The 27,164-nt window shown below is 38.1% G+C and overlaps 1 protein-coding gene across 28 annotated transcripts in view; it reads right to left on the bottom strand.

Moving 5' to 3' along the window:
* The window catches only part of LOC147341587 (uncharacterized), a 468,058-nt gene that overhangs the window by 114,422 nt on the left and 326,472 nt on the right, over positions 1–27,164 (bottom strand). The window lies entirely within an intron of this gene.

Raw genomic sequence — 27,164 nt, 5'->3', positions numbered from 1 at the left:
GTGTATTCTTGGAACAGCTGGTATTTATTTGTGGGTACGCACTGTGTGCCAGGTTTAAGGCTAAAGGTTGGACACATGCTATTTCATATAGTCCTTACACAATCCTGGACTTCCCTGGTGACTTAGTGGTAAAGAATCCACCTGTAATGCAGGAGACTTGGGTTGGATTCTTGGGTTGGGAAGATCTTCTGGAGAAGGAAATGGCAACCCACTCCAGTATTCTTACCTGGGAAATCCCATTGACAGAGAAGCCTGGTAGGTTACAGTTCATCGGGTTGCAAAGAGTTGGATAGGACATAGCACCTGAGCATGCATGCAAGTCACACAATCCTAAGGAGATATTAACAGCTATTCAACAGACGAGGTAATAGGATAAGAAAATTTAAGTGACTTACTGAAAGTCACACTACTAGAAGTAGTTGAGTGAAGGTTCATACTCCAGTCTATCTGACACAAAAGCCCATCTTTCTACTACATGGTACACTCTCTCTAGGAAAAGTCCCATTATCATATTGAAAATTCTTCAGAGCCCAGCTACATGAGTAAGCAGCACTAATTGGACATGACATTGAGAAATTCATCTTAAATTCTACTCTCTTCCCATGTTCTTCTTCCACATCTCAGTGATCATGTCCATTGTTAGATATCCACCTCTACTCAGGCTGTTCTTAGCATTCTTTTTTGGATCTGGCTTCCTCAGACAATATTCAAAATATCTTTTCTCATGCTTATTTCACATTTATCTTATTTCACGTTACATTCCTTTTCTCATACTTTTTCTCCATTTAAACTCCTGACTGACTAACTAACTTCAGTATTTCTTTGGGAGGCAAATAATATTTTTACATTATGTAGAAGTGATAGAGGCCTACTGTATTTTTTCCCTTCCAGACATTATTCCATTTGCACAATGACATAAAACAACTGATGCAACACATTTTCCACATCCGTCAGGTAAGAACTATGGACCTCCTTGTCTAGTTTCAGTATCTCAAACTATAACTGAAAAAAACCCACAAGCTGAATTAATTTAGGAACAAACAGCCTGATCTATTTATGTGGTGCTCACAAGGGAGAATTATGGGTACAATTTGCAATGCCTATTATTTAAACTCTTGGCAATGTTTACATTAAATAAGATAATGAGTATAAAAGCCTGGCACATATATAAATGCTTAACAAGAATTACTTATTATATATTGCCTTGGATGTTACAGAAAGATGTAGTAACAAAGGAGCATCTGATCAAAGTTGGAGTGAGGAGAGGTCTATTTAGGTTTTAGAGTTCTTTTCTGAGGCAATCTCTATTTAGAGATTAACTCTGTGTGTGTGGCGGGGCAAGAGACTAGCTAATTAAGTGGATGCAGTATAAAAGTTCTAGGTTATTATATAAGTCAAAGTGATCTCAAGTTTTCCTTTATACTTGGGATAAGTTAGTAAAAAGTATTCTTACCTAATGATATAATAACTAAATCCTGAGGCTCTTAATTGTCAAAGATCAAATGTTTTCCTCCAGGCAGATATATGTGGGAAAAAAATCACTGTTTGTCTCCAATGAAACATATTTAAATGTAATGATGAAACCTGCACATTTGCATGACCTGATTACTCATAATAGGAGAGAATACTGTATATTTTAATATATAATTAAATTCAGCAAATAACACAGCAAATAAAAAAAGACTGCTCATTCTCATTCTGATGAAAAATAGTTCTAAAAATATCCAGGATTGAATCTACCTTGAGATATGTAACTAAGGCCTTTATTTGGCTTTAAAATCACTGATCTGATTCGAAGCTCTGGGACAGGTATGTTAATATGGACTGTGTTTCTGGCTAGGGCAGTGTTTGTTTTGCCTGAACAGACTGCTGTACCATGACTGCCTATTTATAGAACAAAGTAGGCATATCTGTAGGGCAAAACATTATTTTATTTCAATTGTAGGGTTGCATATTAACTTGGGAGTAGGAAGCTATCTTCTCCTGTCACCTATTTTTAAGTCAAATATGTAGAGTAATTTTTTACCATTTATACATCTATCACTTATAATTCTTTTTTGAAAGCTGCTGCCATGTTATCTCATATTTAGTTGGAGTGAGTATATAACTTGTTCAAACACTTTAGAGAATTTCACTGTATATAAATCTCAAAATTTAATGAAATTAGACTTTAGATAAAATGTTAGATTTCTTTTTGTAAATTTTTTATATATTAGCCCAAAGATAACTAGAAATATTAGAGGTCACTGAGAAAATTTGGCATTGTATATAACCATTTTTATATAGTGGCTTTGACAAATAGGTATGTCCCACTCCTATAAAAATGCTAAATATATATTCCTAAACATGGTGATCAGACAAAATTTGGCATTGTATATAACCATTTTTATATAGTAGCTTTGACAAATATGTATTTCCCACACCTACAGAAATGCTAAATATATATTCCTAAACATGGTGATCCAACAAAACAGTGATTTGGGAGAGCTGCTGACTAAATGTTCAGAGTTACGTTGTTCAATGATTCAAATTAGTGGTGTATTTTGAAAATCTTTTTTGGAGAATAAAATTGCAGATAACCTATCTTTAGTTAATCAGATCCTTGAGCATGATTTTGAGATATATTTGATGATATGTTAATCTATATAAAAATGACAAGCTAGTAACGTGAGACAGGGTCTGAAGAATCCATGTAATTCAAAATATGTGCTTGATCACAACCTTGTCTCAGTCAGTCTAACCAATAACCATTTACTGAAGTACTCTGGTTTGGGAAAGGGCATTATATGATATAAGGCACAGTGGGGCCTCTATGAATGTGTCTATAAATGTGTCCCTGTTGTAGGATGATGGAGGAATTGATATTATTATCACTATAAAAAAACTAAACACTATCACTTCTATAAGAAAATGTCTCTTATTCAGCATCTCCTTTTTCCCTTCTTCCAGTATCATGCTGCTTTTAACACAACAAATAGAGAAGTAGGAGACAGACTGGCCAGTCATGATTAAAAAGCTTTCTATTGATGCTAATAAGTTAATGAGCAGACAAAAGGGCTTTCTTGGCCTTCCCCTTCATACAAGGCACACAAAAAAGACATTATAAAAAGACAATGAAAAATAACCCATGATTTCAATCACTTTTTTTTCCTTCTGACTGGTCTTTTTGTCTCAAAGAACTGTGTCAAATCAGGCCTCATTTTTCCCACAATGTGCCTACTGTGTGGTGTTCACATTATGTAGCCAAAAAAAAAAAAAAAAAAACGTGGAGTTTAGAAACAAATTTGAGTTCCACCACTGTGTGATCCTAGGCAAGTTGCTTAAACTTTTTCTGATACTTACTTTACAAATGGAAAAAAAAAAGGCAACTGTGAGAATCTAACAATCTCTACAGAATTAGTTTACCATGTGTGAAATTCTAGTGCATATGAATTTCTGCTAACCGCTTCCTCAGCCATAAGGAGTTTGTTTCAAGTATTTATCCGAATTTCAAATCATACCTGATGAGGATAATTATAGGAGGGGGAGCTATGGGCTACATATGGAAATGGACAAATGAAAGAATAAGCATAGAGGAATTTTGTACTGAAAGTTTAAGTAAAATAAAGGAAATAAGGAAAATTAAACCAGACTTAGGATTCTCTTCCTTTGTTAGACATAAGAAAGCTAAGTAGTGGCAGTGTCAAGGAGAAGGATTTGCTCTTCCATAAACCCCACTGGTCCCTCTTATATACTGTTATCCTCAAATAAGAATACTTATTAAACCAAACCAATGTGGTGGCTATATACATACAAAATCAAGGTGAATGTCCTATAAAACTCTTACAACTAGATAAACATAGGCAAAACAATGAAATTGGACCCCTATCTTGCACCAATCACAATAATTAGCTCAAAATGGATCAAAGACTCAAACCTAAGAGTCAGTGATAACAAAACTCCTTGAAGAAGTTCCTTGCCATTTGTTTTGGCAGTGATTTTTTGGATACAACACCAAAAGAACAAACAGCAAAAGCAAAAATCAACAAATGGAACTACATCATGCTTAAAAGCTTCCGCAAAGCAAAAGAAACAACAGAATGAAAAGGTATCATAAAGAATGGGGGAATTTTTTCAAACCATATATCCAAACAAGTGGTTAATACCCAAAATATATAACCAGCTCATAAAGCTCAATATAAAAAAACAAACACCAAACTAGCAACCCAATTAAAAAATGGGCAGAAGACCTAAATGGCCATTTGGATGTCTTCTTTGGAAAAATGTCTAACGGGTACATGAAAAGATGCTCAACATCACTTATCAGGAAAGTGCAAATTAAAACCACAGTGAGATACCAGTTCTAATGGGTGTAAAGTGATATATCATCAAGAAGACAGGATTCTAGTTCAAGAGAGGGACACAGGAAGATCCTGAAATCACCTCCCACTATACACCAAAAGTATAGTTACATACGGAAAAATTTCCTCTGAAAAGAGCCTTAAACTAACTGAATGACTCCTAAACAGTGGGCAAACAGGAAAAAATGCCATATAAAAGTGGGTAAGAGATGCAGAGCCACAAGCTTGCCATTAACCCCTCCCAAAATTGGGAAGGATCTCAAAACCCAGATCTCCTCCCTAAAGAGTGAATGCTTTGAACCCCACATCAGGCACTCCATTGCTTAAGACCTTCACCTGGAAGATGAGCCCCCAAAATATTTAGCTTTGAAAACCAACAGGGTTTGTGTTCATAAGACCCACAAGGCTATAGTGAACTCAGAAACAGCTCTTGAAAGACTCCTGTGCTTAGATTCACCACCTCAGGGCCCAGTGCAGAAGCAACCAATCAGTGATCCTAACCTGATTCACACCAAGGTACATTATAACTAAAATGTTAAAAGAATCTTAAAAGCAAAAGAGAAACACAGCATGTTATATACAAGGTAGCCCACATAAAATTATAAGCGTATTTTTCAACAAAAACTTTTCAGGCCAGAAGGGAATGGCATGATATAGTCAAACTACTGAAAGAAAAAAAAAAAATAACTTCCAATCAAGAATATGCTACATGGCAAAGTGATCATTCAGAGAAAAGAGTTTTCTAGATAAACAAAAGCTTAAAGGATTTCATCACCAAGAAACCAACCTTACAAACAGTGTTAAAGGGACTTCTTTAAGCTGAAAAGAAAGAGCCCTACCTAAGAACAAGAAAACATACAAAAGTATACATCTCACGGGTAAAGGCAAATATACATAGTAACAGTAATGGATTAATCACTTATAATGCTGGTATGAATATTAAAAGAAGTATAAATTTGTATAACTATGATAGTTAAAGGGATATACAAGATAAAAAGATATAAAATACAATATCAAAAACAAAATGGGATAGAGTGTAAGGGAGAGTAAAATATAAAATGTTAGAATACATTCAAACTTAAGTTTTTATCAACTTAAAATACAGTTATAAATATAAGCAATTATATGTAAGCCAAATACTAACCACAAAACAAAAACCTAGATACACAAAAGATAAAGGAATCTAAACATACGAATACATAAAACCATTATATCACAATAGAAGAGAGCAAGTACAGAAGAAAGGAACAGAAGAACCACAAAGCAGCCAGAAAAAAATTAACAAAATCCCAATGATAACACATCTATTTCAGTGACTTGAAATGGGTTGAATTCTCTAATCCAAAGACAGAGTTGCTGAATGGATCAAAAAAACGTTTACAACAACAAAACGAAAAAGAAAACACAACAATCCAAAATCGTTGGGACACAGCAAAAGCAATTTTAAGACAGAAGTTTATAGTGATACAAGATTGCCCCAGGAAACAAGAAAAATCACAAATAACCTAACCTTACACCTAAAGGAACAAAAAACAAAACTCAAAGTTAAAAGAAGAAAAGAAATCATAAAGATGAGAGAAGAAATAAAATAGAGACTAGAAAAGATCAATGAAACTAAAAGCTGGTTCTTTGAAAAGATAAAATTGCTAAACTTCTAGCTAGACTGGACCAAGAAAAAGAGAGAAGCCCCAAATCTTTGCAATCAGAAATAAAAAAGAAGTTACAACTAACACCACAGAAATACAAAGGATCATAAGAGCCTACTACAAACAACTCCATACCAATAAAAATGGACAACCTAGAAGAAGTGGACAGATTTCTAGAAATGTACAATCTCCCAAGACTGAACCAGGAAAAAAATTAAACTCCCAACCAATAAAACTCCAGGGGCAATGGCTTCAAAGGTATTTTCTAGCAAAAATTTAGGAAAAAGTTAACATCTATTCCTCTCAAATTATTCCAAAGAATTGCAGAAGAAGGAACACTACCCAACACATTCTATGAAGCCAGTATCACCTGATGCCAAAGAAAGACAAATATACCACACACACACAAAAAAAAACAAACAGAAAATTGCAGGCCAATATCACTAACAAACATAGATGCAAAAGTCCTTAACAAAATACTAACAAGCCAAATTCAACAATACATTAAAAGGATCATATACCATGGGATTTATCCCAGAGATGCAAGGATTTTTCAGTAGACACAAATTAATCAGTGTGAAAAACCACATTAAAAATTAGAGAATAAAAACTGTATAACTCAGTGATTGATGCAAAAAAAAAAAAATAGAGGAAAACAATAGAATAGGAGAGACTAGAGATCTCTTCAAGAAAATTAGAGATACCAAGGGAACATTTCATGCAAAGATGGGCTCAATAAAGGACAGAAATGGTATGGACCTAACAGAAGCAGAAGATATTGAGAAGAGGTGGCAACAATACACAGAAGAACTATACAAAAAAGATCTTCCTGATCAAGATAACCACAATGGTGTGATCACTCACCTAGAGCCAGACATCCTGGAATGTGAAGTCAAGTGGGCCTTAGGAAGCATCACTAATAACAAAGTTAGTAGAGGTGATGGAATTCCAGTCGAGCTATATCAAATCCTAAAAGATGATGCTGTGAAAGTGCTGCACTCAATATGCCAGCAAATTTGGAAAACTCAGCAGTGGCCACAGGACTGAAAAAGGTCAGTTTTCATTCTAATCCCAAAGAAAGGCAATGCCAAAAATGCTCAAACTACCACACAGTTGCATCTCACACGCTAGCAAAGTAATGTTCAAAATTCTCCAAGCCAGGCTTCAACAGTACGTGAACCGAGAACTTACAGATGTTCAAGTTGGATTTAGAAAAGGCAGAGGAACCAGAGATCAAGTTGCCAACATCCGTTGGATCATCGAAAAAGCAAGAGAGTTCCAGAAAAACATCTACTTCTGCTCTATTGAGTATGCCAAAGCCTTTGACTGTGTAGATCACAACAAACTATGGAAAATTCTCCAGGAGATGGGAATACCAAACCACCTGACCTGCCTCCTGAGAAATCTGTATGCAGGTCAAGAGCAACAGTTAGAACCAGACATGGAACAACAGACTGGTTCCAAATCAGGAAAGGAGTATGTCAAGGCTGTATATTGTCACCCTGCTTATTTATATTATATGCAGAGTACATCATGAGAAATGCCGGGCTGGATGAAGCACAAGCTGGAATCAAGATTGCTGGGAGAAATATCAATAACCTCAGATATGCAGATGATACCATCCTTATGGCAGAAAGTGAAGAGGAACTAAAGAGCCTCTTGGTGAAGGTGAAAGAGCAGAGTGAAAAAGCTGGCTTACAACTCAACATTCAAAAGCTAAGATCATGGCATCCAGTCCATCACTTCATGGCAAAGAGATGGGGAAACAATGGAAACAGTGACAGACTTTATTTTCTTGGGCTCCAAAATCACTGCAGATGGTGACTGCAGCCATGAAATTAAAAGACTCTTGCTTGCTCCTTGGAAGAAATCTATATACCTAGATAGCATATTAAAAATCAAAGACATTACTTTGCCAACAAAGGTCCATCTAGTCAAAGCTATGTCTTACCAGTAGTCATGTATGGACGTGAGAGTTGTACTTAAGCTGAGCGCTGAAAAATTGATACCTTTGAACTGTGGTGTTCTAGAAGAAGCTCGAGAGTCCCTTGGACTACAAGGAGATCAAACCAGTCCATCCTAAAGGAAATCAGTCCTGAATATTCATTGGAAGGACTGATGCTGAAGCTGAAACTCCAATACCTTGGTCACCTCATGCAAAGAACTGAGTCATTAGAATATACCCTGATGCTTGGAAAGGTTGAAGGCGTGAGGAGAAGGGGACAACAGAGACACAAAGACAAGCAGTGTCAAATGTAGGTAGACAACAAGATACACGCTATCCTACTCAAGTCAGTGGAAGTGACTGAAAGTTAACATTCAATGCCGTATCTGCATGCCCAGAAGTCTGACATGCAAATAGATTAAATTTGTGGACTACATAAGCACAAGAATGAAAGGAAGAATAAGAGGGCATGATATATTGAGGAGGAGTTTGAATAATTTAATGATCCTAATTTTGTCTTCAATGCCATCTCATTTGAGGTATTTCCAGGGGCAGACAGCTAAATAAATGATAGAACGTTTGTAGTACATAACCCAAATTCAAGACCTTTTAATCAAACAGCATATTCTGCTCCTATTAATGTACTTTATTCATTTTATTAGAGCCAGAGGCCTAATACATGTGGAAATGTCTTAATTATCCTAATGAGGAAAAGTATAAGCTAGAGAAATTCAATAAACCAAAAGTGGATGTGAGGTTTTTTTTTTTTTTTTTAACTGCAGCTCTTTCAAATGCTAAGACTTTCCCCAAATTTTGGTATACAGTGTCACTTGCTTAACAATAGATCTCTCCACTTTGGCTCTCTGTGAGATGGCTCAATGGTATTTAAGAAGAGGGAAACAGAACAAAGGTAAGTAAGGAGAAGGGAAGAGAGAAGAATCAGATCATCTGGGTGATCTACAAAATCAATCAAAGATACATGATTAAGGGAAGGATAAATTAGGAGTTTGGGATTAACATATACACACTACTATATATAAAATAGACATTCAACAAGGACCTACTGTATAGCACAGAGAACTCAATATTCTGTAATAACTTAGATGGGAAAAGAATCTGAAATAGAATGGATATATGTATGTTTATCACTGAATCACTTTGGGGTACACCTGAAACTAATACAACATTGTAAATCAACTATACTCCAATATAAACTGAAAATTAATTTAAAATAAACAAAAACAAAACAGAAATAGAGTCACAGACATAACAAACTTATGGCTAAGGGAAACTTATGGAAAGGGAAGAGGGAAGGAACAACTAGGAGTATGGGATTAGCAGATACATAAAATAGACAAGCAACAGGGTCTTATTGTAGAGCACAGGAAACTATACTCAATATCTTAACGGAATATAATTTGTAAAAAATACTTATCACTGTACTGTACACCTAAAACTAACAGTATTGCATAATGAGTCAAGTATACCTCAATATAAAATAAAGAATAAATGACTAATAAAAAGTTAGTTTGCATATACATTGTTCACAAAGAAGCCCAGAGATGAAATGGAGTTCTGTTTCCCATTTCACACAGAACATGCTGGGTTCATTTATTTATGATGACTAGATGCTGAACTAGCCGATTAGATGAGCTCACTGTAGAACTGTACACAAAAAGTTGAGATCATGGGCTTTATTCTTTATTCACCCACACAACCCATTTATTCACACACAAAGCTTTGGATGATCATCTGAGTTAAGCAAAAAGGGTATGCAACCTAGAATTCCAAAACTTGGCTTCCAGGTGAAGCTCTGACACTCATTTTCAGTGACTTGACACTGGACAAACTTTCTAAGCCTTGTTCAATGGTGCAATTTGGGGACTGCAATGGAGGAACTAAGACAAAGGCAGGAAACAAAAGAGGAGGAGGAGAATATGTCTTGTATCCATGGAGTACAAGACAGCACAATATAACATAGAAGTTAGATTTTAAATAGAGTTTTCAGAAGCACAAAGTCCAGAAGAAGGAGGATTTCCTACAAAGACAACCCTTCCATCTGTGCTCTGGATTCTCCTACATTTCCACCTTCATCACCACATTCTATCATTCACTGCATCTTTGCTATCTCCCTCTCTGATCAATTTTTTTTTTCTTTTGCTTCACTCCTCCTGACCGCCTCCAAACAAAGCTCTTTTTTTTTTTTTAATCACAAAAAAGTTTTCAGTGAACTGGCTTCTGTCTCCCTGTCTTGTGATTGTGATTCCTTCTTTGCCACTTTCTTTACCTCAGAATTGCTTGTAGGTTTTATCACACACAATGTTGTTTCGCAGCTCCTTTGCTTCATGCTAGCTAGCTATTCTGCTTCATATGCCCCTCACTTTCACTCCACTTGGCTAAATCCTACTTCTCAGATGCCGTTCATATCTTGTCTCCCAAGTCACTTTCCTTGGCACCTCAAGATTAAATTAGGTCCTTCCTCTGTAACATATTATATCTCTAGCATTGCAAGTACCACATTGTGTCAATAATTTCTTGTTTATATGTCTACCTCACTCTCAAGACCTTGGGTAAGCTTAAGAACTGGGACTTACCAGACCCATAATAAGGTGTGACACATACCAAACGCTTAAACTAGGTGGATGAAGTTACATAAAGCCAGCAAAGCTTTGTGGGAGAATAAGAAACTCTCAGTCACTGATGTATGTGGGTGAATGCAAAAGTATGCCTTTCCCTATGGAAAGAGCTTAAGTGTCCATCAATGGATAAATGGATAAAAGATGTGGTAAACACACACACACACACACACACACACACATACACACACACACACATACACACACACACAGAGGAATATTACTCAGCCATAAAAAAGAATGGTATTTTGCCCTTTACACCAACATGGATGGACTTACAGGGCATTATGCTAAGTGAAATAAAAGACAAATACTGTATGATATCACTCATGTGGAATCTAAAAAGTACAACAAACTAGTAAATATAACAAAAAGGAAAGAGTCTCACAGATACAAAGAACAAACTAGTGGTTGCCAGTGAGGAGGGGTATGGAGGAGAGGCATGGAGAGGTACAAACTATTGGGTGTAAGATGGGTTCAAGGATGTATATTGTACAACACAGGGAACAGAGCCAATATTATATAATAACTGTGAATGTAAAGTAACCATTAAAATTGTATAAATTTTTTAATTAAAAAATATGACTTTCTCTTGATTCACAATTAAAATAATCTATACTAAAGACATGAGCATTTTGATTGGGACATGGATTCATAAGTAGGTAATTTGAGGACATGAGGAATTTGGTATCTGAGAGAAAATCTAGGCAAAATGCTACAGTGGAAGGTACCAATTAGAACCAAGTGGAACAATAAAGGGCTGGTAACTCTGGATATGGGCTTCCCAGGTGGCTCGGTGGTAACGAATCTTCTTGCAATCAAGAGATGTAGGTTCAATCCCTGGGTCAGAAAGATCCCCAGAGAGGGAAATGGCAACCCACTCCAGTATTCTTGTCTGGGAAGTCACATAGACACAGGAGCCTGGCAGGCTATAGTCTACGGGGTTGCAAAGAATCCAACATGACTTAGTGACTAAACAACATATCCAAGGACCACTTTTGTCTTAGGCAGCACACAGATCCATGGTATCAGAGCCAGGCAAGCAGTCTGTAGCACAGAAGCAGACCTAGTTCCCCATAAGACGGGACAATGAAAAAAGTCTAATCCGTTCTCTTCTTACTATATTAATAGAATTACTAGCCTAGGTCTGGAAGTGTCAATGCCAGTGTGAACTTGCAAAAAAGGACAGCAGGGCATTGATGACAGTGAGTGATCTGATTCTTCAATGAGAACTTTCCATTTACTGCCAGTGCATTCTAAGGAGATGGTATGCTTCATCACAACTCACAATCACCATTGGGAAATTGCCAGGTACTTGAAAAGAGTCAATGGTATCATTTTCATATGTTGAGCATATTTTCTTTTATTTTAGCATGACAAGAGGCAGGGAACAAATGTGTTGATTTGGCTGTTAGTTCGCCAGATATTCATTCAGGTGAATGGCACAGCTGCTGTAGTAGCCCCAGGACATGCTTCCTAGCCTAAAGTATAGTGTTATTAACAAATATAATAAAAATCACAATATGAACTATAGCCTTCTAATAAAAAACATTGCTGGTAATTCAACTCTTCACTTGCTCATCTGAATCTCTTGCCACCACTCCAGATTGTTACTAATATCGTAGCCCATAGGTTTAGTTAAAACTTGTTGTTGTGTGTTGTTTAGTCACTAATGTGAGTCTGACTCTTGCAACCCCATGGACTGTGGCCCACCAGGCTCCTCTATCCATTGGATTTTTCAGGCAAGAATACTGGAGTGGGTTGCCATTACCTTCTCCAGGGAATCTTCTAGACCCAGGGATCAAACCCACGTCTCCTGCATTGGCAGGCAGGTTCTTTACCACTGAGCCACTAGGAAAGCCCTGAACTTTTTATAGGCACGTTTTTATTTGGAAATGGCCAGATCACCTCAAACTGACTCGATCATAAGTGTACACTTTCAAAGATGACTGGCAGTAACAGAAATATTATTCACCCAGTGACTCTGAATCTACTAGAGAGAATGCATTCATTAAAATGAATTTGTGAATTTATGGATGAGTGATTATAGATGATAGTAAGTACATACCATTCATCAGGAATCACTATATCCCAGGAGTTTTATTTACATTATTTCATCAGATCCTCACAACAGTGCTGGAAGGCATGATTATAATCTCCATGTCATAGATGGAGAAACTAGGAATCACAATGATTAGGAGACATGTCCATGGCCATGTGGAGATAGTAAGAAGCACATGGCAGATCTAGGGTTTGAAGCTATGTCAGTAGAATTGTAAAGCCTTTGCCTATAGCCATGATGCTGTGCTTACTATACTTTTCTCTATCTTCCCAAATTTTATAGAGTAGTTTTATGTTATTTAGTAATAACATTTAAATATCATTAAAACCGTGAAACACTTAGGATTTCAACTTACTTCCAAAAAAATTTGCTGACCCTTTTTTACAATATAAAGAAATATATATGATGCTGGGGAAACAAATTTCAGTTCCTATCCTCCAGGAAATAGAACTGATACAAGCTGTATGAACAACCCTACCAAACACTATGAAATGATTGATGTCCCAAGAGGAAAAGAGCAAACTAGGTGTCAGGAAAGCACTGAACAAGGAGAGGTTACTTCTGGATTGCGGAAGGAATAAGAAAAGGCTTCATAAAAAACATAGCCTATAAACAGAACTTTAAAAGATATTTAAGATTCATTTTTCATTAATTTTCAAAGTAGTAACCACCGCATTGTTGAAAATACAAAAGTTTAGAGAAATTTTAAAAGTGCAGCAAATGACACGTAAAGACGACTGTTAACATATTGGAGTATATCCTTAAAGACTTAATTCTTTATCAATCATTTTCCTTTAATGAGCTGCTATCCTACTGTATATATTTTATAATGTATATCCGATAACATCATAACCTATGAATGCTTATCTGACCACTGGAATATTTATCTTTGCGCTAGACCAAATATCACAGTAACTCTTACTCTAGTAGCTGTCAACACGTGATCAGAGGGTCCCTGTGAATTCAAGAGCCCCCTTGAGGGGATCCACAAGGTCAAAATCATTCAGAGTGAAAGGATCCATTAAAAGTATAAAGTAGACCAAGCGATTTTAATGTAAGAGTATGGAAAGTTCATTGATAGAGTTTCAGATTCCATATTGCAACTGACCTTCAAGAAACTGCCACTTGTTGAGTTTTGGTGTAGTGTCTAAGAAGAATATCTGCAACTATCTAACAAGACTATTAAAATATTCCACCATTTTTGAACTGCATATCTGTATGAGGTTGGATTCTCTTCATAGTCTTCAACCAAAACAACAAATCAAGAAAGTCTGAACTCAGAATCAGATGTGAAAAATCTAGCTGTCTTCTATTAAGCCATATATTAAAGAGATTAGTAGAAATATAAGATGATCCAAATTTTCTCACAGTTTGTGGTGTGAGAAACAGTTTGTGGTTCGTAAAATATAGCTGAAAGTGAAAGTGAAGTCACTCAGTCGTGTCCGACTCTTTGTGACCCCATGGACTATACAGTCCATGGAATTCTCCAGGCCAGAATACTGGAGTGGGTAGCCTTTCCTTCTCCAGGGGATCTTCCCAACCCAGGGATTGAACCCAGGTCTCCTGCATTGCAGGTGGATTCTTTACCAGCTGAGCCACAAGGGAAACCCAAAATACAGCTAATAATTATTAAAATAATAAACCTCTTAACATACACATTTTCAATTGTCAATTATTTTAAATTTCTAATAGTAAGTATTATAGTATGTATGTATAATCCATATAAACAAAAGCTCAATTGTTTTTAAGAATGCAAAGGGGTCTCAAGGCCAAAAAGTTTAAGAACCACTATCTTTCCATGTTTCAGGTATGCCTAAAACATGACTGTCTTCAAAAAGCTGCCATTTACTTCAGGCTAGGTTAAATGTCCATATCACCCCACAGTTATCATTCAAGCACTTAGCACACCTCCACTGATTTCCTCAATGTCTAAAGGCCTCATTCTAACTTAAGCTTCATGATGACATCAGCTGTGTCTGTCCTTTGAACATCTGTATCCTTGGTATCTAGCAGAGTGTCTGGCATGTAGGAGATGCTCTATGATATTTTCATGTAAGTGAATAAATGTTAAATACCCTTGTAAACTATCAATATTAATATCTACAAAATATTCCATGATATGAATACAGCATCATTTTACTTAATAATTCAAAACTGATGGGATTTCAACAAGAAAAAGTGGAGGGGCTTCTTGACAGGAGAAGAGAGTGTGAAAAAAGCACAGAGGGGAACAGTATAATGGGATTGTGGGGGTACTTGGGTATGCTGGAGTGCAAGGAATATAGAGGGAACTAACAGAATATAAGGACCAATAATTGGGTGGGAACAGACTCTCAAGGATCTTGAACGCTATATTAATCAATTTAGCCATTATTTAGTAGATAATGCAGAACTGTTGACTACTCTTGAGCATGAGCATGATATGTCAGATTCATGCTTTAGGAAGATTAATCTAGAAGTGGTGTATAGGATTGTTTAGAGCAAAAGACCAGAGGATGGGAGAGCAGTAAGAGGCACTCCTTCCTGACATCACCACAAAAGTTATAGAACAGTCTTATGGACTCTGTGGGAGAGGGAGAGGGTGGGAAGATTTGGGAGAATGGCATTGAAACATGTAAAATATCATGTATGAAACGAGATGCCAGTCCAGGTTCGATGCACGATACTGGATGCTTGGGGCTAGTGCACTGGGACGACCCAGAGGGATGGTATGGGGAGGGAGGAGGGAGGAGGGTTCAGGATGGGGAACACATGTATACCTGTGGCGGATTCATTTTGATATTTGGCAAAACTAATGCAATTATGTAAAGTTTAAAAATAAAATAAAATAAATAAAAAGAATAAAGGTTCTATCACAGAGAATAGAATGAAGAGTCATTGGATGATACAAATGCCTAAAATAATTAGTCAGAATGGTCCAGACAGAACAAGAGTTAAAGATGTGAACCAAGTTCTCAGTCTGAGTAACTAACTGGATAGTACTGCTATTAGCAGAAACAGAGCACAGACAGAAAAGTCATCTTATGTGGTAAACCAAAAACTATTGGCTTTGACTTGGCCATGTGGAGATCAGATATTGGTGATCTCAAGTACTACATGGTATCTTAAAGATTTTCAAGCCAAGGGCCAGTCAATTGCATTAAACCCATTAAAAATAAAAAAGTCCCCAAGTGGAGAGAATGGGGAAGCCTACCTCCTAGAAAGGTGTATTGCAAACTCTTGGTTGGAGAGGGTATGAGGCACGGAGGAGGGAATACAAGAACAGGTATACTTTTTTTTTTTTTTAACTTTACAATATTGTATTAGTTTTGCCAAATATTGAAATGAATCCACCACAGGTATACACGTGTTCCCCATCCTGAACCCTCCTCCCTCCTCCCTCCCCATACCATCCCTCTGGGTCATCCCAGTGCATCAGCCCCAAGCATCCAGTATCGTGCATATACTTTTAAAATCATATCCAAAAGACCTATAGGTTTCATAGTACAACCAACTGTGAGTAATGCTCATTAACAGTTTCTTCAATTTTAATCATTCATGTTATTTTACTTACAGCACTCTACTTTCTCTAACTCAGCACCACAATAAGCAACAAAATCTATTAAAACATGGATTTTGAGTACTAGTATAACTATTAGAATAAGAAATCATTGTGCATCTAAAAAATCAGCTTAAGAAGCTCTGCTCTAACAACCATACCTTTCTTCTGTGACTCTAGATTGTCTTCAGGTTCCTACTCAAGGAATTAGGAGCACTAAGAAAATTTCTTTGGGATTTTCAAACAGAAGGACACCGCCAAACTTCTAGATAGGTGTCAGCAAACTACAATCCACTGGACCAAACACATTCCACTGCCTTTTTTGTAAATAAAGTTTTATTTGAACACAGCTAGCCCCACTCATTTAAATGTTGTCTATGGCTGTTTTCATACTACAGAGGTAGAGTTGGGGAGTGGCACCAGAAACCAAATGGTCCACAAAACCTAAAATATTTACTGTCTAGCCTTTTACAGAAAAAGTCTGCTGACTTTTGCTCTAGGGCACTGGCACAAACCTTTCTTGTCTCACTTTTTTCCTCTATGGGAAGCCATTGCTATCCCATTTAAGGTGGTTTCAGTCATTCATGCTCAACCCTGCTTCATGACCTTGGCTTGGTCAGCCAGAATATTTCATGTCTCTAGCCACAGTGGTTGGTTCTAGGACAGGCATGTAAACAAAATTGGCTCATTAAGATTGAGTAGATTCAGAGAAAGTCATCATCTTCCTCACTGACAAAGATTTTCCTTGCTTACTTATGCTTTTAAGCGTTTCTTCCTCTTACTTTTTCCATTAATCAACTCTCTCCCAATGTTTCTTTCTCCTTTTAAAAATAGCATGTACAACGAATGTACAGTTGCCAAGGGGAAGGGATAGTCAGGAAGTTTGGGATGGACATGTACACACTGCTATTATTTAAAATGGATAACCAACAAGGACCTTCTGTATAGCACAGGGAACTCTGCTCAATGTTATGTGGCAGCCTGGATGGGAGAGGTTGGGGGGAGAATGGATACAAGTATATGTATGGCCCAGTCCCTTTGTGATTCACTTGAAACTACTGCAACATTGTTAATCAGTTATGAAAGGGAAAGTGAAGTCGCTCAGTCGTGTCCGACTCTTTGTGACCCCATGGACTGTAGCCTACCAGGCTCCTCTGTCCATGGGATTTTCCAGGCAAGAGCACTGGAGTGGGTTGCCATTTCCTTTTCCAGGGGATATTCCTGACCCAGGGAGAGAACCCGGGTCTCACGTGTTTCAGGCAGACACTTTACCATCTGAGCCACCAGGGAAACCCAGTCAGCTATACTCCAATACAAAAAAGTTTAAAAAAAATTGTACAGCATGATTCCCCCCTCCCCAGTAAATAAATAAAACACATGTTCAAGCTGTCTCCATTTTCTAAAAGTAAGTTTTAAGGACTATACTCCAGAAAAATTATTTTCAATTTGGTTCCTACAGTCACAGAGGGGTTTCAGGGGTCACCATAAGAGGACTCACCCCAAAACCTAAATATTTACTGTCTAGCCTAGTGACAGAAATTCTGCTCAACCTAGCTTAAGCAAAATCTAAAACTGAAACATACAAGCTTATATAACAAAGTCTACGGCTATATGTAGCTTTAAGCAGGACAAGATCCAAAGGGACTTAAATGGTATCTGTCTCTCTGTCCCTTTCTCCCCTCTTCATTCCTTTGTGCTCATTTCTGTTCCAGGAGGTCCTTCTTCACTTGGTGACCCCTGACAGATCTAGGCTAACACACTCATTGTAATTAGCAATCTCAAAGGAAAATGAGCTCTCTGAATATACCAGGAAGAGAGGAAAAAATTCAATTTCCCATCCTCTCTTCTATTAATCAACAGCATAAGTGGAATGTCAATGTTGAAAAAGAATAGGGAAACTCTCCTTAAGGACAGGAAGGAATCAGAAGTGCTAAAAATGTGATAAAACTTATATCAAATGACTTTAAAATGCTCTAGAAAGTAAAATACAGTCGGTCCTCAATATCTGAGGCTTCCACAGCCACAGATACACGGGCTGACTATGGGAACAGGCAACAGGAGATTTTGGTATCCATGTCAGCTCCTAGAATGGATACCCTGCAGATTCCGAGGGATGACTGTGCCAACTACAACTACAAATTGGCACTTGCCATCTACACCTACAGGATTAAGTCATAAGCCCCTGTGGCCAATGACCTTCATCACATCCTGAAAGGAGTTGAGGATAGAGATCAGAAATGAGGCACTCTGTGCTCTGGGAAAACCTGGCAGAACAGGCCTTGACAGAGTAAATTATTTTTAGGAAAAGATTTTATGAGCCCAATCCTTGCATCTCCCATATCTAGAAAAGCACTAAAGTCATTAGTGGTGACATCTGCTCCTCAACACTAGCAGCAAGCCTCTCCCAAAACCTGTGCTTGACTGCATGTACCCTGCATCACTAAAATCATATACAATACTGATCTTCCCCCCTGCCTCTCTGGAGCAGTTTCTCTGAGCAATCTGAGATGCTTGTCTCCTAGGCTATTGTCCTCACTTTGGCCCGATTAAGACTTAATCCACAGTTCGGACATGTTTTGTTGTGCCTATTTTTTCAGTCAACAACTGCATACAGATAGTTGCCCAGAATAGGAGGAACAAAGGGAGGAGGGTGGCTTGAGAAGAGTGAAGAGTTTGGAATATGTCACATGCAATATTGCTGCGTAACAGTGAGAACTCAGGAAAATTAAAAGAAGATGGGAGACTTCCCTGGTGCTTAGGACTCCAGTCTTCCACTGCAGGGGGTGCAGGTTTGATCCCTGGTCCCGGAACTAGGATCAGCATGTCATGCGTTGTGACAAAAACAAACAACAACAAAAGATTTGAAAGAAGATGAATCTACAGTGGTGAATCCGATCAGCAGAGAGAAATGATTCTACAATAGTGTTACCATCCAAGGAGAAGAAATACAGAAAATTGATGATAGGATTAACACAGGTTTGGCAGTTGAGTGTGAGAGTAGAAGAAACCCACTATGCCTCACATCTTCCTTAAATGAGGAAAGAGCATCATCATGTTTAATGCTTAAACACATTTAGAAGTCATCCTTGATTTTGCTCTTTCCACCACCCCACAATCTACATAAAACATACCTGGAAATCTCAACAGCTTCATCTTCAAAATAAATACTAAAATCTTACTTTTTCTCACCCCCTCTACAAATGTCACTCTACTCCTAGGCCCCATCATTTCAAATCTCTCATCAAGGGTGATTCCTCTTTTGTACTTCTAAAATCAGTTATCCATTAAACATCTTAAATCATCTTTTCAACATATAAATTTGATCCTATAACACTCTTTGACTCAAAACTATCCAGAAGTTTAAATCATACTAGGAATAAAACACAAACTCTTTTCCTGTGGTCTACAGAACACAATATTGACCTGCTAAGGACATTAGTAGCTTTGAAGGATTTGAATGCCTAACATTTATACAAAATCATCTGGCTAATATGGAGTTATTTTAATATATCTAAAGAAGCACCTTTATATTTTTTATATCCCTTTCTATATTTGGTATTACTAAACCAGAGACTGGTTTCCTTTATTGAATTTGTATTATGCCTTTGCCAGACTCAAATTAACTCTTATTCTTCTACTACCAAAGACCTTGCTGGTGATTGCTAATTCTTTTTGGAGCTATAATACCCTTTTAAATATATAAATTTACCTTTGATTGTCTAGGATTTCCCTGGTGGCTCAGATGGTAAAGCGTCTGCCTACAATGCAGACGAAGACCTGGAGTTCGATCCCTGGGTTGGGAAGATCCTCTGGAGAAGGAAAAGGCAACCCACCCCAGTACTCTTGCCTGGAAAATCCCATAGATGGAGGAGCGTGGTAGGCTACAGCCCATGGGGTCGCAAAGAGCAACGTGACTGAACAACTTCACTTTCACTTTGATTGTCTGATTTCTAGCATTTTCCCTTCCCTATCAAATATGCTATGTGTTACAGATATTTTTATATTTAACATTAATTTGTGGCAGAGAATCTGGCTAACATCCTGAAATATCTGGAATTACCACTGGGGTATCAAACCAGGTTTCCAAACCTGGTTCATTATACATAAATGAAGCTGCACATATAGGTCACTCCCACAATGTTTTAGAAGTGAAATTGAGTTGATGCTTTGGTGGGATGCTGCTGCTGCTGCTGCTAAGTCACTTCAGTCGTGTACAACTCTGTGCAACCCCATAGACGGCAGCCCACCAGGCTCCCCTGTCCCTGGGATTCTCCAGACAAGAACACTGGAGTGGGTTGCCATTTCCTTCTCCAATGCATGAAAGTGAAAAGTGAAAATGAAGTCGCTCAGTTGTGTCCGACTCTTAGCGACCCCATGGACTGCAGCCTACCAGGCTCCTCTGTCCATGGGATTTTCCAGGCAAGAGTACTGGAGGGGGTGCCATTGCCTTCTCCATTTGGTGGGATAGAGACATACATATGTGCATGCTCAGTTGCTTCAGTCCTGTCCAACTCTTTGCAACACCATGGACTGTAGCCCGCCAGGCTCCTCTGTCCATGGGATTCTCCAAGCAAGTATACTGGAGTGGGTTGGCATTTCCTCCTCCAGGAGATCTTCCAGACCCAAGGATCAAACCCGAGTCTCCTGCATTAGCAGGCAGATTTTTTACCACTGAACCACCAGGAAATCCCCACAAACACACATTTCACATCAATCTTGAGCCAATTTACTGCCTCAGCTGAGCTGTCTTCACACTAGTTTCCCACTAAGCAATATAATCATGCCATACCAAAAATTATACCCAGCACCAGACTTTAGTAGATGGAAAACTGGATCATAAACCCATAAACCTGCCAGGACTTTAGTAAAGAATAATACACCATGATGATCTTCCCTCATACATAGCTCAGTTGGTAGAGTCTGCCTGCAATGCAGGAGACCCTGGTTCAATTCCTAAGTTGGGAAGATCCGCTGGAGAAGGGATAGGCTACCCACTCCAATATTCTTTGGCTTCCCTTATGGCTCAGCTGGTAAAGAATCTGCCTGCAATGCAGGAGACCTAGGTTCAATCCCTGGGTTGGGAAGATCCCTTGGAGAAGGGAAAGACTACCCACTCCAGTATTCTGGCCTGGAGAATTCCATGGACTGTATAGTCCGTGGGGTTGCAAAGAGTCAGACACGACCGAGCAACTTTCACTTTCACTACACCACAATAGACATTAGACTTACATTTGTGGCCCTGTCCATACTCAGATCTTCTTTGGCCTGATCATACTGCAGACTTTGGGCTTTCAGATCCCCATGAAATCTTGCCACCCCTTCAGCTCTACATCAAAGGTAGGTTGGTAGTCAACTGATACATACTGGTAAGGTATTAACAGATTGTTAGGGCCAGTGCCCATTCCCATTGGACAGTTGAATGTTCTGAATTCAGATTCAAACAGAAAGAATACATCTGATATCTTTCATTAAAATGAGGATTTTAAAAGATTGTTTTATAATAGCAGTGGTGCTAGAAAGAATTCACATTGAGCAACTTCCTGTGCTAAATGTTTGTATGACCCATTTCATTTAAGCCTCACTTAGAAGACTCTGATGTAAACATCATTTTTCCTATTGTAGAGGTGAGAAAACTGAGGATAAGTCAAAATACATGACTTGCCCGAGGATTCCACAATACTGAACCAAGATTTCAATCTGACTAGAAAAACCCATGCATTTAATAGTTATTCTATTCCATGGCCTTCCATTATATGCTACTTCTCAATGAAATACTCAAGTTTAGTTCAGTTGCTTAGTTGTGTCTGACTCTTTGCGACCCCATTAACCGCAGCACACCAGGCCTCCCTGTCCATCACCAACTCCGGGAGTATACTCAAACTCAGGTTCATTGAGTCAGTGATGCCATCCAACCATCTCATCCTCTGTCGTCCCCTTCTCCTCCGGCCCTCAATCTTTCAAATGAGTTAGCTATTAGCATCAGGTGACCAAAGTATTGGAGTTTCAGCTTCAACATCAGTCCTTCCAGTGAACATCCAGGACTGATCTCCTTTAGGATGGACTGGCTGGATCTCCTTGTAATCCAAGAGACTCTCAAGAATATTCTCCAACACCACAGTTCAAAAACATAAATTGTTTTTTTTTTTTATTTTAAATTTATTTATTTTAATTGGAGGCTAATTACTTTATAATATTGTATTGGTCTCGCCATACATCAACATGAACCCACCAAGGGTGTACACGTGTTCTTCTGTGCTCAGCTTTCTTTACAGTCAAACTCTCACATCCATACATGACTACTGGAGAAACCATAGCCTTGACTAGACAAACCTTTGTTGACAAAGTAATGTCTCTGCTTTTTAATATGCTGTCTAGGTTGGTCATAACTTTCCTTCCAAGGGGTAAGCGTCTTTTAATTTCATGGCTGCAATCACCATCTGCAGTGATTTTGGAGCCCCCCAAAATAAAGTCAGCTACTGTTTCCACTGTTTCCCCATCGATTTGCCATGAATTAATGGGACCAGATGCCATGATCTTAGTTTTCTGAATGTTGACCTTTAAGCCAACTTTTCCACTTTCTTTTACTTTCATCAAGAGGCTATTTAGTCCTTTACTTTGTGCCATAAGGGTGGTGTCATCTACATATTGATATTTCTCCCAACAATCTTGATTCCAGGCTGTGTTTCATCCAGCCCAACATTTCTCATGATGTACTCCACATATAAGTTAAATAAGCAGGGTGACAATATACAGCCTTAGTAAAATGAATTCTAAATCAGAGTTACTATAAATTATAAATGATAAAACCTAGGGTGGTCATCGGAGAAGGCAATGGCACCCCACTCCAGCACTCTTGCCTGGAAAATCCCATGGATGGAGGAGCCTGGTAGGCTCCAGTCCATGGGGTCGTTGAGAGTCGGGCACGACTGAGCGACTTCACTTTTACTTTTCACTTTCATGCATTGGAGAAGGAAATGGCAACCCATTCCAGTATTCTTGCCTGGAGAATCCCAGGGACTGGGGGGCCTAGCGGGCTGCCCTCTATGGGGTCGCACAGAGTCAGACACAACTGAAGCAACTTAGCAGCAGCAGCAGCAGGGTGGTCATATGTCATGATTTATGATTGTATAACATCTTATTTGGGGCTTCCCTGGTGGCTCAGATGGTAAAGAATCCGCCTGCAATGCAGGAGACCTCGGTTCAATCCCTGGGTTGGGAAGATCCCTTGGAGGAGGGCATGGCAACCCACTCCAGTATTCTTGCCTAGAGAATCCCCATGGACAGAGGAGACTGTCAGGCTACAGTGCAAACAGTCAGACATGACTGAACGACTAAGCATAGCACAGCAGCACAGCATCTTATTTAAGTTCAATGAGCGAGGTTTATTTCATTAATATGATTTAGTATTATATCCCAAATGACTTAAAGAGATTTGTTCTAACCTGAATATAATTAAGAATGTCATGCAAAGCAACTAGAAATGTAATTCAAACTTTATTAGCTGAAAACTTAAATTATGTATAAGAAAAAGTTATTGTATTAGTCATGTTAAAAAACACTGAAAAATTTGCACCAAACCTCAATGATTTGGAAATATGTTTACTATGAGACATTCACCAGTTTAAAAAATTAGCTTCACAATTTGTAAATTACCAAAGAAAAAGAAAATTTTCTATCAAGAAAGACCAGATTTAAGAAAATGTATTTTAAGAATTTTCATAATAACTTCCTGTTTACTGAGCAATTATGATGTGCCAGGCATTGTGCTACATGATATATTTTCTTTAATCCTCACATTCATCTTATGAAGTTTGATTTATTATCCCAAGTTTCAAAGAGATAGAGTCAAAGATTAATAATATAAGCATGTTAAGTATCTTTTATAACAGAATCTGAATTTTCAAAGATTATCAAAGTTGAATGGGAATATGAGGTCATTTAATCCAACCTTTCATCCACTGCAGACGTTCAAGTTTCTTACTGCCCTGTGCCTTTAATTCATAAGGTCTATCCTTACGCCATAAAACCACCTACCATCACACAAAAATAGGCTGCAAGCAGCCTCTTGTTGCTTAGCTGTATCTGTGCCAGACTACTTGCTCTGAATCACCTCGTATTCTGCTTCCTGTTCTGTTCTTGATTATCCGACAGGATTACCTTTCAATTCCCTGACCTCCATGTGCACTTCAGATCACATGCATCAAAAGTTTGTCCTCTGTCTCCACACTTGACCATATTTTAAACTCTCTCTAGGGTCTGCACTCTGTTGGATCCTACCCAACTTCCAGGACATTAGATCTCATATTAGGCACTTCAGAGTGGTACCTCCATTTGAAAGTCTTTTCTTATTTCTGGCTAAAATCTGCCTTCCTACAATGCTTGCCTTTTGATTTCAGCAAGTTATAAAATAGCTTTTAGCAATACAATGCAACTTTTCTACCAACTTCCACCTTTATTCTTTTCTACATCTGAAGTAAAGTGATGTAAGGGAAACATTAGCATTAAACACTAGGATGACCACCTTGTCCTGGTTTTGTAACTGGAAGTTCCCCTTTTCATGATCCTCCTCAATCCTGGGAAAACTAGGATGATTGGTCATCCTATGATATATTTTAAACTCCAGTGTTCCTGTGCTATACAATAGTACAATAGCTTTCAAAAACCACCATTTGATGAGCACACTGTAAGTAAATCAATTCTCTCTCACACACACACAAAATTCTTCAAATGTAGAAAGAGTGAAAAGAAACATGTACCCCAATGTTCACTGCAGGACTAATACAAGAGGTAGGACATGGAAGCAACCTAAATGTTGATCCACAGATGAATGGATACTGAAGGTATGTATGTGTATATCTATATATATAGATATAACAGAATATTACTCAGCCACAAAAAAAATAAAATAATGTCATTTGCCACAAAATGGATGCAAATAGAGATTGTCATACTGAGTGAAATAAGTCAGATACAGAAAGAAAAATGTTGCTTATATGCAGAATCTAAAGAAGGGGTCAAATGAACTTGCTTACAAAACAGAAGTAGAGTCACGGATGTAGAAAACAAACTTATGGTTACCTGGGGTTAAAGTGAAAGTGAAAGTGAAGTCACTCAGTCATGTCCAACTCTTTGTGACCCCATGGACTGTAGCCTACCAGGCTCCTCTGTCCATGGGATTTTCCAGGCAAGAGTACTGGAGTGGGGTGCCACTGCCTTCTCCAACCCAGGGGGTAAAGGTGGGGTTAAATTGGGATTGACACACACACACACACTATTATATACAAAATAGATAACTAATAAGAACCTATTGTATAGCACAGGGAACTCAACTCAATATTCTGCAATGACCTATATTAGAAAAGAATTAAAGAAAAAGAGTGGATATATGTATAAATGATTCATTTTGCTGTACACTGGAAATGAACACAACATTATAAATCAACTATTCTTCAATAACAATTAAAAAGAGTGCAAAAGTTATGACTGTACTTGGCCTAGAATTGTAAATATCACAGTCTAGGCATTATATCGGAGAAGGCAATGGCATCCCACTCCGGTACTCTTGCCTGGAAAATCCCATGGACGGAGGAGCCTGGTAGGCTGCAGTCCATGGGGTCACTAAGAGTCGGACACGACTGAGCGACTTCACTTTCACTTTTCACTTTCATGCATTGGAGAAGGAAATGGCAACCCACTCCAGTGTTCTTGCCTGGAGAATCCCAGGGACAGAGGAGTCTGGTGGGCTGCCGTCTATGGGGTCGCACAGAGTCGGACACGACTGAAGCGATGTAGCAGCAGGCATTATATGCCTTCCCAACTCTCCAGATAGGAGGAATAGGTTGAAATAAGTCAAGAGGACTTCAGATTTATATAATTTATTATTAATAGCCAGGGATAGACCCTCTCTAGAAATTTGGTTTGAAAGTGAAAGGATTCTAACTTGTGACTCTGATTTAATCCATAATCTTTTCCTAGTTTCTGTTTCTTTTTTAATCCAGGAAACTAACAGCATAACTAGGCTGAGGTTTTCATAACTAAATTACCTATTCCAGTATTCCAAATTTCATGGTTTAATTGGTTACTCAGGATACTTAAGCATGGGTTGGGGAATGTCACAAAGATATGAAGCATATTTCAAAGCTATTTAACCCTTGTAGAATAGAGACAATTGAAGGTTAGCCCAAGGATATGTTTGTTAAAAAAAAAAAAAAAAAACAGGGTGTATTTAAAAAAAAACAACAAAGGAAAAATTGAATTCGTTGTCAATCTTTGAAAGCCAAGGAGAGATGTTCAGAATAATTTGAGCACAGGAGCTGTTACATGAACATGCACAGCACAATTTAAAAATGCTCAATAAAAGAAAGCAATATTCCTGGCTTTTCATGAAAAATCAAATGTGGTCACACTGGGCTTTCAGTACTATAGGCAGTGGTTTGAAAATGTTATATTGCATCAGAATCCCCTAAGACCACAGACTGTTGTCCCACAACCTGTTCCAGTACCAGATTCACTCAGTGGATCAGGAAGCAGGGTTTGAAATTCTGCATTTCTAACAAGTTTTCTAATGCTCCTAGAGCAAGGATGACACTTGGAGAACTCTTAGAACACGTGGCTGGATTATAGTCTTAGCTGTTGCTCCCTCCACCACCCTCACGTGAGATGGGGTCTATAATTTCCAGTTCACCACAGTCTCCATCTGGCTTGCTTCACTCATTTGTATTGTCAGCCCAATCTCATAAACAAGTGAGGTTTTGACTATTTGATTATCTAAATAAGTGTGAATATTTTTCTTATAAACCCAAACTTAGACACTTAAAAGGGATAGAGGTGACCAAAAGGATAGAGAGGAATGAGAAAAGGAAGCAAGTAAGTTGGACTAAAGCCAAATTTCTGGTAGTTTTCCTTTTGTATTGCATTCCTTCATTAGCTGGATGCTTCGGTGGAAAAAGATGCTATGGAGCAGTGACTACACAAGCCTAGCTGGACAATGAGAATCA

The sequence above is a fragment of the Bos grunniens genome, chromosome X, assembly GCF_055505025.1.
Source record: "Bos grunniens cultivar Pamir isolate PY7600 chromosome X, Bosgru_T2T1.0, whole genome shotgun sequence".
Taxonomy (NCBI): domain Eukaryota; kingdom Metazoa; phylum Chordata; class Mammalia; order Artiodactyla; family Bovidae; genus Bos; species Bos grunniens.
This window is presented reverse-complemented; position numbering and strand designations above follow the sequence as displayed.